The 18,082-nt window shown below is 39.4% G+C and overlaps 1 long non-coding RNA gene across 1 annotated transcript; it reads right to left on the bottom strand.

Annotated features, from left to right (window-relative positions):
• Positions 1-1,809: 1,809 nt before the first annotated feature.
• On the bottom strand, positions 1,810-2,236 carry LOC128475197 (uncharacterized). The gene is made up of 2 exons (XR_008346466.1): positions 2,163-2,236; positions 1,810-2,124 (listed from the first exon to the last, which is right to left on the bottom strand). It is a non-coding gene; the product is annotated as an uncharacterized LOC128475197 (long non-coding RNA).
• Positions 2,237-18,082: the final 15,846 nt, after the last annotated feature.

Raw genomic sequence — 18,082 nt, 5'->3', positions numbered from 1 at the left:
TTGTTTGTCACCCCATTTTTCCCTCTAGAGAGAGCTTGCGAGCAGGGCTCTCTCCACCAAATGTATCGGTTTGTCTTAGTCTGTCAATTCTTGTATTGTCATATCCCTTGAATTTATGTATTGTTTTAAGCGCTGCGTAAACTGTTGGCCCTATATAAATAAAAGATAATAATAATAATAATAATAATAATATGCCACTCTGTCCCCCAATATGCCTTTTAGCATCTATATGCCATTGTGCCCCCTGATATGCCTTATACCCCCAGATATGTCTTATGCCCCCTGATATAGAAGAAACTGACAGAGCTAAAATAGGTATAAAAATATGTTTTAAGAAATAGACAAATATAAATATATGGACAATACAAACAATAAATCAAATATTACAGCAATCAAAAAAAAAAAAACACAGATTCAAGAATGCACAAAATTAATAGATCCCGAAAAAATTCCACCTGCCCCACCAGGGGTTAATATATCAACAGAAGCATAAAAATAAAGATAATACTCCATGATTAGCTTACCCAGTGGTGCTTATTTGCCCCGTTTTTCTTCTGTTGATGTATTAACCCCTGGTGGGGCAGGTGGAAGTGAAGGGAAGTAGCGGAGGTTGCGCACATCGCACACTAAAATGCAAACTGAGCACTGGAAGGTCACATGTCGCCGGCATTCAGTAACAGAAGCCACAGTGGAAGTGGAGGGGAGAAGAGGAGGATGTCTGCGCGCTACACACAGACACCCAACGGCTGACAGAGAGGAGAATCCAGGTCTCCTGCAGCGCTGTGTGAGTGCATGTCTCGCTTTCTCCGTCGCAATCTGTGTTAGTGCTGCATCTAATGATTATTTTCATAATCGATTATTTTTTTCGATTATTCGGATAAAAAAAACCAAATATGCAAATGTTTGTTTATTTATTTACATTAAGATATGTCATTAACACTTTTATCTCTCTCACAATTTTAAGTTGCAAGAACCCAAAACACATTATTTCCCAAAGTTTTACCAACGCTGCGGGGGATCTGGATTCTAGTGTTATAATCCAATCTCTATTTGAGGTCGGATTCTAGAAGGAGGGGAGCTTTTCAGAGCATTTTATAAATCGATAAAAATCAATTCAACTAATCGATAATGAAAATCATTGATTAAGATTTTAATAATTATTATCGATTCGTTGTTGCAGCCCTAGTGTGTGTGTGTGTGTCTCTCTCTCTCTCCTTGACTGCGTCACTCTCTCTCTTTCACTCTCTCTTCCCCTATTTAGTGCAACTTTTTTTTGTGTCAGTGTAAATAGTAATATTATTTAACCTCTTAAGAACTTGCGGTGCTCGTGTTAAGATGTACATTTTCTCCTCTCCCAATAAGTGTACCCACACAAGTTACTTATTGCTTTCTTCAGATACCATTTTTGTCATATCATGTAATTTCCTATAAAAGGAGATAATGACAAAAACCTGCTAAACAGATCATGCTATTTGTCCTGAGTTTAGAAATACCCAGTGTTTTTTGCAAGTTGTAGAGCAATATTTCAAAGCCATTTTTCCCAAATCAGGCAATTCTGCCCCCGTATGCTATTGCGGGCATCTTTTATGTCAGCCAATCAGTGGCGACTCTAGAAACAATATATAGGGGGGCACACAAGATACCACAGTCAAACTGGGGGGGCATTCATAATTTCCAAAAATAATGTGCTATGGAATTATACTTTTGTTATTGGGCTAAAATAATACTTGGTCATTCAACACGGGAAGCCTGAAGCCACAATTGAGTGCGACTAATCCTTGAAATAAATATTATAACAGAATAAATAACTTTTCCACTAAATGATTTCAGGGCCTTGAACGTTTTGTCGTTTTGAACGTTTTGTCCCCTGAAGTCACTACAACTTCAGGAGGGCACACATTCCAACACAGGCTCTGTCACACCGACAACCAAACACACACACACACCAGGACAGGCTCTGTCACACAGACACACACACACCAGGACAGGCTCTGACACACTGACATCCAAACACACACCCTAGGACAGGCTCTGCCACACTGACAACTGAACACACACATCAGGACAGGCTCTGCCACACCAACACCTATACACACACCAGGACAGGCTCTGCCACACCAACACCTAAACACACACCAGGACAGGCTCTGCCACACCAACACCGATACACACACACCCAAGGACAGGCTCTGCTACACTGATAACCAAAAACACACAAACAGCAGGATACAATCTATGTCACAGACATCTACATCAGGATGGATTTTTCACACTGCATTGTCGTTTATACCCTCCTTAGTGTTTTTGCCCCTTGTGTATTGATGCCCCTGCTGCCCATATATATTAATATTAGCCCCAGTTGCTGATAGCAGGTATAGATCAACACATTAACACACAAACCAAGCTTTACATGTATAGATCAACTGATATTCACTTGTGATCTCAGCACTGAAGGTATATATCAAATAAACAGAATCAGACATACAAATCCTGTATTCGTAGCATTGCAGGTATAGATCAAATAAATACATGGAAACAGCATTGCAGGTATTAATCAGCTGAATAAGACATATTAACCCTGTATTTGCAGGTACACATAAATAATGTATGGAAATATATAGATACGGCTCTACAGAATAACGCAAAAACCCAGCTTTGCAGGTATAGATCAATTGGAATTCATATAAAAACACGTCATTAAAAGGTATATTTAAAAACCCCTAAATTACAGGGATAGATCACAGGTTGCGTCCACACTGCCCACACAGCAATCACACTCTTATCATACCCAGGCAACCAGTACATGCTGGTACAGGGTGGCTGTAAGTGATGTGCAGACCCCATACTGCTGGCAGCATCAATACACAAGGGGGGCAGCTAGCTAGGTTTCAGCATGTACTGGCTGACTTGGCATGATAGGAGTGTGATTGCTAAAAGCAATCAAAGTCCCATCATGCCTAGGTTCCAGCACTTGGCATGATAGGAGTGTGATTGCTAACAGCAATCAAAGTCCCATCATGCCTAGGTTCCAGCACTTACACATCCAACCAGTAAATGCTGGAACCTAGGCATGATGGGACTGTGATTGCTGTTAGCAATCACACTCCTATCATGCCAAGTCAGCCAGTACAAGCTGAAACCTAGCTAGCTGCCCCCTTGTGTATTGATGCTGCCAGCAGTATGGGGTCTGTACCAGCATGTAGTGGCTGACTTTGCATGATAGGAGTGTGATTGCTAACAGCAATCACAGTCCCATCATGCCTAGGTTCCAGCATTTACTGGATGGATGTGTAAGTGCTGGAACCTCGGCATGATGGGACTTTGATTGCTTTTAGCAATCACACTCCTATCATGCCAAGTCAGCCAGTACATGCTGAAACCTAGCTAGCTGCCCCCAGCATGTACTGGCTGACTTGGCATGATAGGAGTGTGATTGCTAACAGCAATCAAACTCCCATCATGCCTAGGTTCCAGCACTTACACATCCAACAAGTAAATGCTGGAACCTAGGCATGATGGGACTGTGATTGCTGTTAGCAATCACACTCCTATCATGCCAAGTCAGCCAGTACATGCTGAAACCTAGCTAGCTGCCCCCCAGCATGTACTGGCTGACTTGGCATGATAGGAGTGTGACTGCTAGCAGCAATCACAGTCCCATCATGCCTAGGTTCCAGCACTTACACTCATACTCATTCAAACACCCTCCCCACTCATTCAAACACCCTCCCCACCCCCTTACCTGCACTGCAGCTCCTCTACGCCGCTCACAGACCTCAGCAGGGGGCGCGGCCTCCCTCTGCCTTCTCTTCTGGCTTCCGCTTCCTCTATGCAGTGCAGAAGACCCTCCCACAGGTAAGTTGCAGGGCTCGAGGTGCGGCCCGTGTAAGATCGGTTGCCTTGGCTGCCGATCTTACGCGGGCTGCATCCTCTCTCTCCTCCAAATTTAAAAAAAATAAAATAAAAAAAACCGGGATTTAAAGTCACATTGCGACTTTATTCCAAATTCGGCAGGGGGCAACAGGGGGGGGCAAGGATTAACCTAGGGGGGGCAATTGCCCCCCCTTGCCCCCCTGTAGCGACGCCACTGCAGCCGATGCAATTTACCCCATCAAACCATATATTTTTTTTAAGACCTAGACATCCCAAGGTATATAAAATGCTGGTATTTCATGCGCTAATTCTGCTACCACCCTTGTGTCAAACTTTGAGGTAGTAATTTATTTTGTGTTTTTTATTGCATAAATTGTAATTTAGGTATAAATTTACAGTTGCTGGTATATGTCACTGCCAAACACCCCAATATGTGTTTAGCAACATCTCCTGAGTATAGTGATATCGCCCATATTGGGTATTTCAGGGCTAAAAGGCCACAATTGGCACATTCACAATTCAGGTTTTCAACTTGGAATTTTGACATCTGGTCCTTCTGCCCCCATGTCTTTGAAGCCGGACAATTCAATTTACCCCATCAAACCATATATTTTTGAAAACTAGACGGCCCAAGGTATTTCAAGTGCTGGTATTTTTTTTTTTAAACTTTTTATTTCGAGTTTCTTCATTTGTTCTCTTTGTTTCTCACATCAAGTATACAGAAAGAAAAAAGGGGGGGGGGGTGACAAACAAAGCACCATCAAGTCCACATCAAATCTCCGATTACAATTCCATTCGCACAATTTATATAAAAGGGTACAGAGTTGTTACAACATGACTGTCGCAGAATAATTACTGTTAAGAGCACATGTAAGTTGAATATATGTAATAAAGACCACAATGGTGCAACATGGTTTCAATATCATGAGTAATTCCCAACACTCGAGGGTGGATTACATGTTATATGACAAAATTCCACTGATTAGGTGAGGTGGTGAAATATTGATGTGTGTCAAACAACATGAGTAAATGTAAGGGCCCTCATTGTGAGGTAAACATTTTTATGTGTATCCATAGTCATGAGCATACATAGATGCAATCTATTAAACATAATATAACAAACAAGAACATATAAACCTTCTGCTTGGTGGTAAGGAAAAAAAAAAGGGAGGTTGCCCACTGTGTAACATCAGGTCGTAAACGGCACCAGACACTATGCAATTACAGTCGGGCCCTGCCCTGCAAGAGTTGGAGACTATACCACGAGATATGTTGAAAGGCAGATTGGATCAGTAATTGTGTGTGTGGTTTCAGCGTGGAGATGTACGTAGCCCAGGTTTCAAAGAATTTACTAGTAGATTTCTCTTTAGTCATCGTGGCATGCATCCAATCCATCCTAAACAGGTGGAATAATTTAACTTGGAAAAGTGGGAGAGTGGGTGGTTGAGGGTGGATCCAGTGGTGAAGTATACATTTACGAGGCACAGCAGTCACAATATGTGTGGGTTTTTGGAGGAACGATCAATTGGGCCAACCAAAACATCGCCACTTCAGGAGATAACGGAAACGATACAATCTTGTAGTTCAAAACAAAAGTGTTTATTTGGGACTAGAATGTTTGGATTAGCGGGACCGCCCGCCTACATCAGCGGCGACAAGGCAAGGCTCCAGGTAGCCGGAGGCCAAAAGTTCCCAGGTATGGCTATAAAACCACGGCCAACCAGCTTCGTTAGAATGTGACAACGGTGCGATTATTATCCCTGCAAAGGGATCAAATATTTATATCACTGAGTAAAATGCAAATCAATTTAAAACTTGTTTGAAATGCCTTATTCTCGATTTTTTGTTGTTATTCTGTTTCTCATGTTCAAATAAACCTACCATTGCAATTATAAACTGATCGTGTATTTGTCAGTGGGCAAACTGTTGCTGAAAAGTGTCAGTTTCTAATGGGTACTATGGCTAGTCAAGAAAATATATTAAAAATCTTAAACCATTGACGCTTCCCTTTATTATGGCTACAAGCATGGCTGCTGCGTGGGTTGTGTGCACATGCACCCAGAACCACCATTATGTCACAGAATGCTTTTCGAAACAAAACAGAAGCAAGTCTGGCTTAGCATGCAGGTGCGTACAGCAACAAGACAGCCACAACACCAAGAAAGAAGCAGAACATAATCCTATAAATATTTCCATATATACGTATAATGTTTATGTGTGTATAACGTGTCATAATTACATTAAGTTCAACAAAATGAAGAGACGTTTATGTAAAAAATTTTATCAGGAATTCAGATTGTACCATTTATTTCCCTTTCTTACTGGAATACCATAGAACATCCCGGTGTATGAGAAGTTCCTGTGATAGATAGCAGATAGAACACATAACTTATTGCCCAAATGTAATATTCTTCCAATGACAAAAAGAGGAACGTTTCTTGCAATCTAGGGATGCATTGGTAAGTCGGGGGGGCATATAGGGGTGGGAATAAGGCATATCGGGGAAGCAGACTGGTAAATAGGGGCGTATAAGGCATATCAGGGAGGTAAAATGGCATATAGGGGGTATAAGGCATATCGGGTTATAAGGCAAATCTGGGGGGCAGAGTGGCATATCAGGGAGCAGATTGGCATATAGGTGGTATAAAGCATATCTGGGGGGGATCAGCGTTTTATTATTTCCAAACCTTTTTTTTCCAAATCTGGCCATTCTGCCTCCATCTCCTCTTTGGAACATCTTTGAAGCCGGTTAACTCAATTAATCCCCATCAAACCATATATTTTTTTTAAAAATAGACACCCCAAGGTATTTCAAATGCTGGTATTTTAACCCTTTCCATGTACTAATTATACAACCACACTTTGTCAAACTTTGTAATAGTAATTTTTTTTTTTCACGCACGCATTGTAATTTAGTTATAAATATAAAGGTCCTGGTATATGTCACTGTCAAACAACACCCCAATATGTGTTCAGTATGGTGATACCCCCCACATGTATAGGTTTGTCAGATTGTTTGGCGGGTAAAGGGCTACTTTTGGGACATGCGTAATTCAGGTGGTTATTTGGTCATTCTACCTCTATCTCCTCTTTGGAAGATCTTTGAAGCCGGCTACTTCAATTTACACCATCAAACCATATATTTTTGAAAACTAGACACCAAAGTATTTCAAATGCTGGTATTTTAACCCTGGATTCTACCACCTGCCTTTGCCAAAATTTTTCCACACAAATTGTACCTCAGGAATGAATTCATAGCTCCTGGTATGCGTCACTATCAAACAACCCCCCGATGTGTGTTCAGCACCATCTCCCGAGTGCAGTGATACCCCACATGCATGGGTTTGCCACATTTGGGAAGTGCGCTTTGAGCCCAGCCACTCCAGCTTACCCCATCAAGCCATTTTATTAAATTAGACACCCCTTGGGTATTTGAAGTGCTTTTATTTAAACGCTTTCTATGTTGAGATTTTTTAGAAATTTTAGCACTTGCTCGAAATAATAAACTTTATTTTAGTTTTTTTTTTTACACATTTTGCAGGATGGTTCCTCTGGTGACATCACTGCATAATTACTTTTAAATGTTAGCACATTTTTTTATTATTATTTGAATATTTTACTAATCACATTGTGATTAGAAAGCTGGGCTTCATTGACTTGCATGTTTGAATGCAGTACCTGTATTCAACCTGCAAGTGGAGCGAACTTTTTCAACTTCCACAAAAGATTGAACAGTCTTGTCATAGGTCATAAAGTTATCTCTGAGAATCATAAGCCATCTGATTAAGAAACTTCAAGATACAAACCCCTCTCGTAGCTCACAAGCAGGCAAAAGTGGTATGTAGATGTATATCTGTCTAATTATGAGTTTCAAGTCATGTGTTTTGTTATGTAATTGACTGTATGTCTATTGATTTGTCTTTCATATTTATCTTCTTTATTTTGTTCTGCAGTTTTGATGTAAATGTCTTGGTTGGAACCTGATATGTGCATTAAACATCTGTGAGATAAGAACCTTAGCCTTCTCATTGTAACTAAGGGCGGCATATAATGTTTTAATTAAAAATGGAAAAAGCTCTTATGGTATCCTGAGCGTTACGAGACTAAATATAGATACATAAAGATGGCGACAAGACCTGCATAGAGACCTGCATAGAGATCGCAGCGTCTCTGTGCCTCATCGGAGGGCAGGATATGCCCGCAGGGAATGCCCGATCGTGCGTTTGAAACTGCGCGATAGGGCAGTTTACGTGTAATAGCTTACCGGCTTTCATGCCGGACTGTTACAGGCAATCGGTCAGCAGAAAGCTGCCAAAGCCGGCTTCTGCTGTCAGTGGGGAGTCCAGGCTGTTAAACGACGCTGCACGAAGGGCTGGGCGTACCGAGACTTTTCAGAGTTAGATTGAGGATTTTTACTCAATCCTTCTGCCAGAATTAGGGTCAATGGAAATCTTTCAGAGCCGGTCCACCTGTCGAATGGCACACGCCATGGATGCCCCCTTTCCCCCATTTTGTTCATTTTGAGCATGGAACCTCTCGCCAATGCCATTAGATTTAATGTTGATGTTAAAGGGATTCTAGTTTCTCAGGTGGAGCATAAGCTTGCACTGTTTGTGGACGATATGCTGTGCATGCATTTGGACCCTGTTTCCTCCTTACCACACGTACTTCATGAATTAGATAGTTTCCAGAAACTCTCAAATTATAAAATTAATCTAGATAAATCAGAGATTCTGGGTGTTCATGTCACTGACTAGACTAAACTCGATTTGTGCTCTCATTTCCCTTTAAATAGTGTGACACCTCTATTAAATAGCTGGGACTGCAGATTCTTGGGAACCTTTCCTAGTTATACTCCTCGAATTATGTCCCCTTCCTGTACATAAGACGCTGGTCTTATTCCCATATCTCCTGGTTTGGGAAAATAGTGCTTATAAAATTGAATATCTTGCTGTGTTTCCTTTATCTTTTTCAAACACTCCCTATATTCATTACCCAAGCCTTCTTTAGAAAATGTCACAAGTTTTTTCGAATTATATCTGGTCACATCCAGCCTTGCTTTTTCACATCTCACACGCCTTAAATTGAAGGGTGTGCAGGGGTGTCCCTAATCTGGAACTGTATTTCCATGCAGCGCACTTGAGCAGAATAAATGAATGGTCGATTCGGGTTCCTAAACAATGGGTCTTGCTGGAGGAGGAGGTGCTACCCCACCCTGTCCATTCCTTTCCTTGGCTGCTGGACATGCATAGGCATTGTGCGCTATTTAGACACCCTACTATCTCTCCGACCCTTCGGATACTTAAGAAATATGTATCTAAAGGTCAATTGACGTCCTATCCTAACCCACTTTTCCCATTGTTGGATAATCCGGCATTTGTACCTGGTTACCTTTCCAACAGAGCTAGCAGGCTCTCACCATTACCTGTTGGTATTCTCCATATGCACCATGTACTTACACAAGATTCTGTGCGACCTTTGCGAGAACTGATTAACACTAATTCCCTGAAAGTACAAGATCTATTTTTTTACAACCAGCTGACTCACTTTACTTTTTCTTTACTGAGACATGCAAATTACCGTAGACCCATGACTGCATTTGAGTTACTCTGCTCCTCTAGGGCTGAACCAGCACACTTAATGTCAGAGAACATGTTTCTACTGCTCTCCAGATTACAGCGGCGGTAATATCCAACTGACATTTGGCACTGTGCATGGCGATCTTCATCTTGTGTGCAGTTCTTCAGCCATGAAAACTCATGTCATGAAATTTCTGATGCACAGTACTTGTGCTGATGTTGCTTTTTAGAACACCATCGTGAGTGATGCAACAGAGGACATGCAGTTTTTATGTGCTACACACTTCATGATTTGGCAGCATTCATTTTAAGAGCATGAACATTGCTTTAACCTTGGTACCAGCCCCAAAGGATTCAATTATCTTGGTATAATTATACCAAATTCGATAAACAACATACTTGAAGTTAATTTCTTACATTTACTAAGACTTACCGATAAATTACTGAAGGAATGTCGACAAGTGGAATTATCCTGGTGGGGCAGAATAAATGCCCTGAGAGCATATTTTTTGCGGAGATGTATATATTTGTTTCGTATGTTGCCTCTTCCCACAAAGTTGGCTAGATATACTAGTTTTATTAATTTTGCGTGGACGGTAAAAAACCTTGAATCAAGGCAAAAATAATGGGGGATAGGTTAAAATATATTATTTTATATAATTAAAACACAAATGATAACTTCAGAATCATGAGTATGGTATGGGCTTGAATGTAGGGCATGTGGAGTTAAAAATATAAACTCGATAATCTGGTCATTAGACACCGCAGCAACAATTAATTAAATAAAAGGGACAAATATGATTTTAGAGGGGATAGTCCCGGCTTGGTTTACTCTCAAGAAGAAAATGGGTATCAAAGAGAAATTGTTATAAACTCTGGATATCCAACTCCTAGAAAACGTGATTAGAGACCTCTCTCTAGGGGCTTGGAAGATCGCTGGGATATCTAAAATAGCAGATATTATATACCAAAGAAAAATTATTCCATACTCAACTTTGGTACAAAAATTAAATTTAGGCACTTTGCTCCAGACTGCGCGGATTATGACACTGGAGTACCGCGAGAGTTCCGGCACTTAGTAATGAGTCAGAGCAAAGCGCCGGCACTTTGCTCTGACACACTGAGTGCCGGACCACTGACTAATTAATAATTAGTCCCCACTAGAATCAACCCCTCGAATATGCTGGAGATGCAACAATGCAGAATGTTTGTACATCCACATTTTTTTCCCTTCTTCTCTCTTTCCCATCTCTTTTTTCTTTATACGGGATTTGAGAAGTAATGTTATTGCCCCATGAGGGCTCCGACCGCCATTAGTGAGATGGCAAATGTCCGTGTTTGTTTTATTAGAGGCACATGCGGAAGTATGTAACCAATCTACGAAGTGGGATGCTTACTACTATTCGTTCTTCTATATGTTGTGTAAATGTTATATGTGTATATGTAAATTTCCCTTTTTCTAATGGCCAATTATATGATACCACCAGGATGTTCCTATTTGATACCAAAAAACCAGATCAGAATGCTTAGATTTCCCATCATCAATGCCCAGGGATTAAATTCCTCTCAAAAGCGTTCAATATTCTTAAACCGTATAGGGACAGAAGATATGAAAATATGTTTCATTCAAAAAACGCACTGGAGAGTTATAGATAAAGTTAATATGAAAACTCAGAGATTTCCCTTATTAATTCAGGCGTCATTAAAAAAGAAAGCAAAAACCCAAATTCCACGTGTATGATGATACATGAATATGATAAAAATTATATTAATACTTCCCAATCAAAAGCAGCTTCCAATAACACTCTTCCTCAAGGTGTTTAAACAACACAATACGACAACCATGGAGCGCATATAGATGGGGAGGAAAAAAACAACAATAATAGTGCAATATGTATACACAATAGAAAAAATGAATAGGGTATCAGATCCACTCACAAACAAGTTGGACACAGCAGGCTCGTCAAGAATTCAGTAGAATATCAGTAGAATTTAATGGCTTCTAAAATCTATAAAAACAAGGAAACCAGAAATGGTGCAGTATCATCACAAACATGGACCAGGAAGTCTGGATACACTTACAGTTGGAAGAGGCACAGTTATATAGAAATAGTGTGCAAAAACGAAATGCAAACAAAGACAGTCCCAAGTCAGCTGCTATGGCGATCTGCAAAGCTCTCTCAACGCGTTTCGCCAATTGTTCGTTGGCTTCTTCAGGAGAAAAATCAAATCCAATGATATGTGTATTCAGTAAAAGTAATCAGTTCTGTTCGTGTTCATTCCTCGGTTTAAATACACGAAGACTGCCGGGTTTCAGTTGCCTCACGTCATCGCGTATGTCGTACGGCTACCAGCCTATCAAAGCGTCGTTGCCGTAGTGTATGGAGTCGCGTCATCGCGTACGTCGTGAAGAGTAAAAGAAGCAGCTGTCCTCTCGGAACTTCGCGGGTTCGTTTGGACGTCTTTAGATCACGTTGTGTGACTCTACCGCTTCAGTTAAAAACGTCTAGTACGCAATAATAAAAGAGAGATCAATTGCCTTCTCAATCTCGATAAATAAACACACATATATATAGATTCGTTTGGTATAAATATTTCTCAATAAAAAATCAACGAATAAAACTGTAAAAAGTCTTTTTGTGATTATTTGGAATATGTACTTCCTTCTTTGTATAGATTAAAAAATTTTTACATTGCGTTTCTGCACACTATTTCTATATAGCTGTGCGTCTTCCAACTGTAAGTGCATCCAGACTTCCTGGTCCATGTTTGTGATGATACTGCACCATTTCTGGTTTCCTTGTTTTTATAATTTAGAAGCCATTAAACTCTACTGATATTCTACTGAATTATTGACGAGTCGCAATTTTGTTTGCTAGTGGGCTGGATATAAATATAAAATTAGTTGACTTAGACCCTGATGGTAGATTTATTGTTATCGTAACTGAAATAAACAAGAAATTAATGACTCTAGTAAATGCTTATGCCCCAAATAAGTCCCCGGTCCCTTTCCTTTCAACTCTTATCCAGAAAGTAATGAAAATCAAACAGGGGCCATTTCTATTTATTAATATTATTTAATTGCGTATTGGACCCACATCTCGATAAGATGACCAAAAGGGGAACCATGAATGAAAATGACACCGAGGAAATATCAGCGGGCACTCTTTGGTGTGCATATAAGGCTGCCATTAGGGGTCATTTTATCAAGATGAGGGCTCAGGCAAAAAAACGGCAGAAGCATCTCTTTAAGAGATGTACATCACCCTCCACCAGGTGTATGTTGAAAATAAAAAAGCACCATCAACTCAGCTAACAGAAAAGGTTGAAGAACTTAAAAATAAGATAAATCAATTACTTAAAGAAAGAGCAACTACAACTCTGAATTCCTTGAATATAAATAGATCCTACAAAGGAAATAGAGTTAGTAAGATGATGTCTAATTTATTAAAGAACAAAAGGGCTAGAAATAGAATCATAAAAATAGTCCATAATGGCAAAACTTTGATTACTCCCAACCAGATAGGACAGGCTTTCAATGCGTTTTATACTACCCTGTATAATATCCCACAGATGAGCTCAAATGCTGAGATAAAAATTACTTTCGCGCCAGGGCCTTTCCTAAACTTACAAAAGATAGGTTAAATGACCTAAATAGAACCATAACGAGAGAAGAAGTTAAAGACAGAGTTAGAGCATTGAAACTTAAAAAAACCGCCGGGTCCAGATGGTTTTAATGCCAATTTTTATAAAGTGTTTGGAGAAGAAATAGCCCATAGGCTGACTTCAGCCTTTAATGCATTTATGGATTCGGGAGCTGTTCCCACTGAGCTTCTAGAGGGTTACATTATACCTATCTTGAGGCCAGGAAAGAACCCAGAAGAGGTATCCGGTTATAGACCTATAGCACTATTAAATCTAGATGCTAAAATGTATGCAGGAATTTTGGCTCAGAGATTGAAACTAGTTCTCCCTAACCTGATCCATAAAGATCAGGCAGGGTTTGTAATGGGTTAATCATGTGAGAGCTCTGGCTGACATTTTGGGCAAGGTGATGGTGGAGCCCCAGCTGATCCTGTCATTAGATGCTGAGAAGGCCTTTAATAGGGTCAGCTGGGGATATATGGTGGCGGTCCTGGTCTTATTTGGGTTTGTCGGTAGAATTCATCAAGCAATCATGGTCCTAATTGATTCAAAGATTGTTTACAAGATTTATTTGGGCTCCAACTATTAACAAACAAGAGATATAATGGTGGTCTGGGCATGCCAATTATTAAAGACTATGCTCAAGCAGCACAAGTGATCCTCATACTAATGACTTTATATGATAAAGCACACCTAGAAGCTTGGTACAATTTAGAATTTAAAGATAGCATGCCAGGTAGAGACACTCTACCTTTTGGAGGACTCCTAATGAAGACTTGTAATAACCTTGTTCTTACGCAGCTACGTACAAGTTGGGATCTATTAAAAAAAAACATGGGACTCAGAGATAAAATTATCCCGTGCTTATCATTAAATATAATTTAAAATTTAAATCAAGATTGAAACCTATCATTATGGAGAAAAGCAGGCATTCATAGGATTGCAGATTTATATGAAGACACGGGTATGAAGAGCTTTGCTGCATTACAAGTACAATACTCTCTTCCCTCGGGAGTATGTTTTAAATACTTGAGGATAAAGAGCTATTTATCCAACTCACTACAAACAGAGGATAAAAATAAATCTATTAGACTCCTTACAAAAATATTAAAAACAAATGATTATAGAAATGTGATCCAAAATCATTGGATTAAATTAACTGTTATAAAAAGAGTCCTCTCCCTAGCGTTAAAAAAATGGGAAAAATTGTAATATAAATCTAATAAACTGGAATTATGCTTTGAACCTCACAAATAAATACATTCATTGTTTAAATCTCAATGAACTCCAGTTTAAGTTAATGAATAGATGGTACAGAGTACCAACAATATTACAAAAGATGTATATAAACAATATTCCCAATAGTTGGAGATGCGGAGGAACTACCCATTTGGTGGAGTTGTACCCCCATTAATACATTTTGGAAAAAAATATCCTCTCGTTTGGAAGCGATTTTTGGCCGAGAATGGAAACTCACTCCTGGATTAGCCTTGTTGCATTTAAATCTCCCTTCTACAAATAAAAGGGAACTCTTATTCACTTATTAACAGCCATCAAAATGGAAGTGGCAAGAAATTGGAGAAGGCCAGAGGGGATTATTTGGAACAAAGTTAAAGCTCAACTAATTTTTCAATGTCAGATGGAAAAAGGAATTCTATCTCAATCAACCTGGAATAGAAATAAACATCAGTTCTGGAATTTATGGATAGATCAATTGCAACAGGGTAAATTAGATTGCCAATAGATGATTTTTTATGGCAAAATAAAATATCTAAAGTAATAGGAACAATTAAAGAAACATAAATCCGGGTGGTGCGACGATATACTATCAAAACCAATAGAATAATAGCAGTAAGGATTAATGGAATTTAATTTGTCTATTCATATTTGTATAACTTTGGTTCTTGATTTTTTAACATGGTTCTTGATTTTTTTTAAAGTGTAGACAATATTGTTATACCTGTGACTTCAATTTCAATCCTTCTACATACTAAAACAACCTCAGATATCTTCCTTCTTGCCACAAAGAAAATAATAGCCAGAGAGTGGAAAAAACATAATTAATTTATATGGTCCCACTTTATAAATCATGGAAAGAGGTGTATCCCAAGTAACAAATACATCACTTAAAAAATCCATATCTTGGAAACATGTCCCATTTGCTTTTACGTGTATTATGACTTCTCCATACGCCTCATATAATAAATTAAAAACATACGATATTATACTTGGATTATTTGCAATAATCTATATTTTTGTTTAGTGGATTTTGTCTTGTATTTCTCTTGTACACACAAGTCTTCTTTTTGTAATTTGTAATCTAAAATAATAATAATAAAAAAAGAACATGAACATTGCTCTGGTCCTGTGGTGTAAAAAACCCTACTTTTTAAGGGATTAAAATAAATTTATATATATATATATATTTCATACATGACCTGACATTAACTGCATATTGATGCTGGAAAAACTGCAGTTTTGAGGAAAAAAAGTTATTTTTATGTAATTGCAGTTTTTTTCCTTTTAATAAAACCCCTGCAAGAAAATTATAAAATAAACTAATTTGTAAGTAAAGCCTGTAGAATAGTTATAATAGTTAAAAAGAATGCTATTCAGTCTAACTCTTCATTTGAAAAGTAAAACTATATTTAACTTCCACAATTCAAACGAGCAGGTGGACATCCACGAGGAAAATTACTTCAGAAATCAGCAAAAAGTAAAATCAAAATAGAATAACTTTATTCGCATCTCTGGACAGCAACAATGGCAAAAAAAGCCTCTGCAGGGACATACTTCACGCTTGAAGTGTTTTGCACCTATGTGCTTATTCCAAAGCAGTCTGATTTATGGGTAAGATTAACACCCTTTAAATGCTAAAGCTTAATCAATCCAGGTGATTTAAAAAATAAAAACATGTTTCTAATCAATACAAAAAGCATGTTTCTTTTAACCCTTTAGTTAACATCAGTGTGTATGAGTTTTAAATATACACCAATAAGTAATAGCAAATTATTCTGTATACATCACTCAGTACATATGTGCAATAAATAAATAAATATAAAAATAATAAATTAATTCATACTTCAGCAAAAAGTAAAATCAAAATAGAATAACTTTATTTGCATCATTGGACAGCAACAATAGCAAAAAAAAGCTTCTGCAGGGACAGACTTCACGCTTGAAGTGTTTTGCACCTATCTGCTTATTCCAAAGCAGTCTGATTTGTAGGTAAAATAACACCCTTTATTAAATGCTAAAGCTTAATCAATCCAGGTGGTTTAAAAAATAAAAACATGTTTCTAATCAATACAAAAAGCATGTTTTTTTAACCCTTTAGTTAACATCAATCAGTGTGTCAGAGTTTTAAATATACACCAATAAGTACCGTATTTGCTTATATATTGCGATTATAAGACGACCCTGATTATAAGACCACCCCCCAAAATCAAAATATTAATTTAGGAAAAAACCAAAAAGCCTGAATATATGACTACCCTATAGGGAAAAAAGTTTTACTAGTAAATATTAATTCATGTAAACTAATTTTCATATTTAATAAAAGCTATGATTGAGAAAAATATATTTTTTACTTCCTTTTATTTGCCAACCTGCCCCCCCCCAGTTATCCACATCTGCCCCCAGGCTTGCCACTCTGCCCCCAGAAATGCCTTATACCCTCCTATATGCCCCTCTGCCCCATGATATGCCTTATACCCCTATATGCCATACAGGGGGTTAAAAGGCATATCATGGGGCTGAGTGGCATATAGGGGTTAAAATGCATTTCTGGCGATATATATATATACTGCTAACAGCAATCACACTCCTATCAAGGCAAGGCAGCCAGTACATGCTGGAACCTGGGGATGTTAGAAGTGTGATTACAGCCTCCCTATGCCATGCTACCACCCCCACCCCCCTTACACATCCATGCTATCACACACACACTCTTTCACAAACATTTAAATACTCATTCATTCCATTAATCACACATACACACACACGCTCAGAAATGCCTTATACCCCTATATCCCATTCTGGCATTTAGGGGGTTAAAAGGCATATTATGGGGCAGAGTGGCATATAGGGAGGTATAAGGTGAAATGCCTTATACCTCCCTATATGCCACTCTGCCCCATAATATGCCTTTTATTATGGCAGAGGCAGAGTGGCGTATAGAGGGTTAAAAGGCATTTCTGGAGGCAGAGTGGCATTTAGGGGGTTAAAAGGCATTGTATAGAGCACTCTGCCTCCAGAAATGCCTTATACCCCTATATGCCACTCTGGCATTTAGGGGGTTAAAAGGCATATTATGGGGCAGAGTGGCATATAGGGAGGTATAAGGCATTTCAGGAGGCAGAGTGGCGTTAAGGGGGTTAAAAGGCATTTCACAGAGCACTCTGCCTCCAGAAATGCCCTATGCCCCCATTTAACATCCCCCCACACACACACACACTTACACACTTACCGGTGCTTCCAATTTCCTGTTGTATTGGCGGGGCAGCGGGTTGACGTCTACGCGATTCACTGCAGCCGGAATGAGGTGGAGCTGGCAGCGGGGGTTTGTCTGCGTCCATCGCGTAGACCTTCCCCGGCTGTCAGAGATCAGAGTTCCCCGCACTAGTGCGGCACCGGCACCGGTGCGGGGAACTCTGATCTCTGACAGTCGGGGAAGGTTTGCGCGATGGACGCAGACAAACCCCCGCTGCCAGCTCCACCTCATTCCGGCTGCAGTGAATCGCGTAGACGTCAACCCGCTGCCCCGGCAATACAGCAGGAAATTGGAAACACAGGTAAGTGTGTGTGGGGTGGGAGGGGGGGTGTTAAATGGGGGGGAGACAGAAGGATCCAGGTCCCCTGCAGCGGTGCAGGGGATCTGGATCTTAGTCTCATAATCATACCTCTATTTGAGGTCTGATTAGAAGACGACCCCGATTAGAAGACGAGGGGTATTTTTCAGAGCATTTGCTCTGAAAAAAACCTCG

This window comes from Spea bombifrons, chromosome 2 (genome assembly GCF_027358695.1).
Source record: "Spea bombifrons isolate aSpeBom1 chromosome 2, aSpeBom1.2.pri, whole genome shotgun sequence".
NCBI lineage: Eukaryota > Metazoa > Chordata > Amphibia > Anura > Pelobatidae > Spea > Spea bombifrons.
This window is presented reverse-complemented; position numbering and strand designations above follow the sequence as displayed.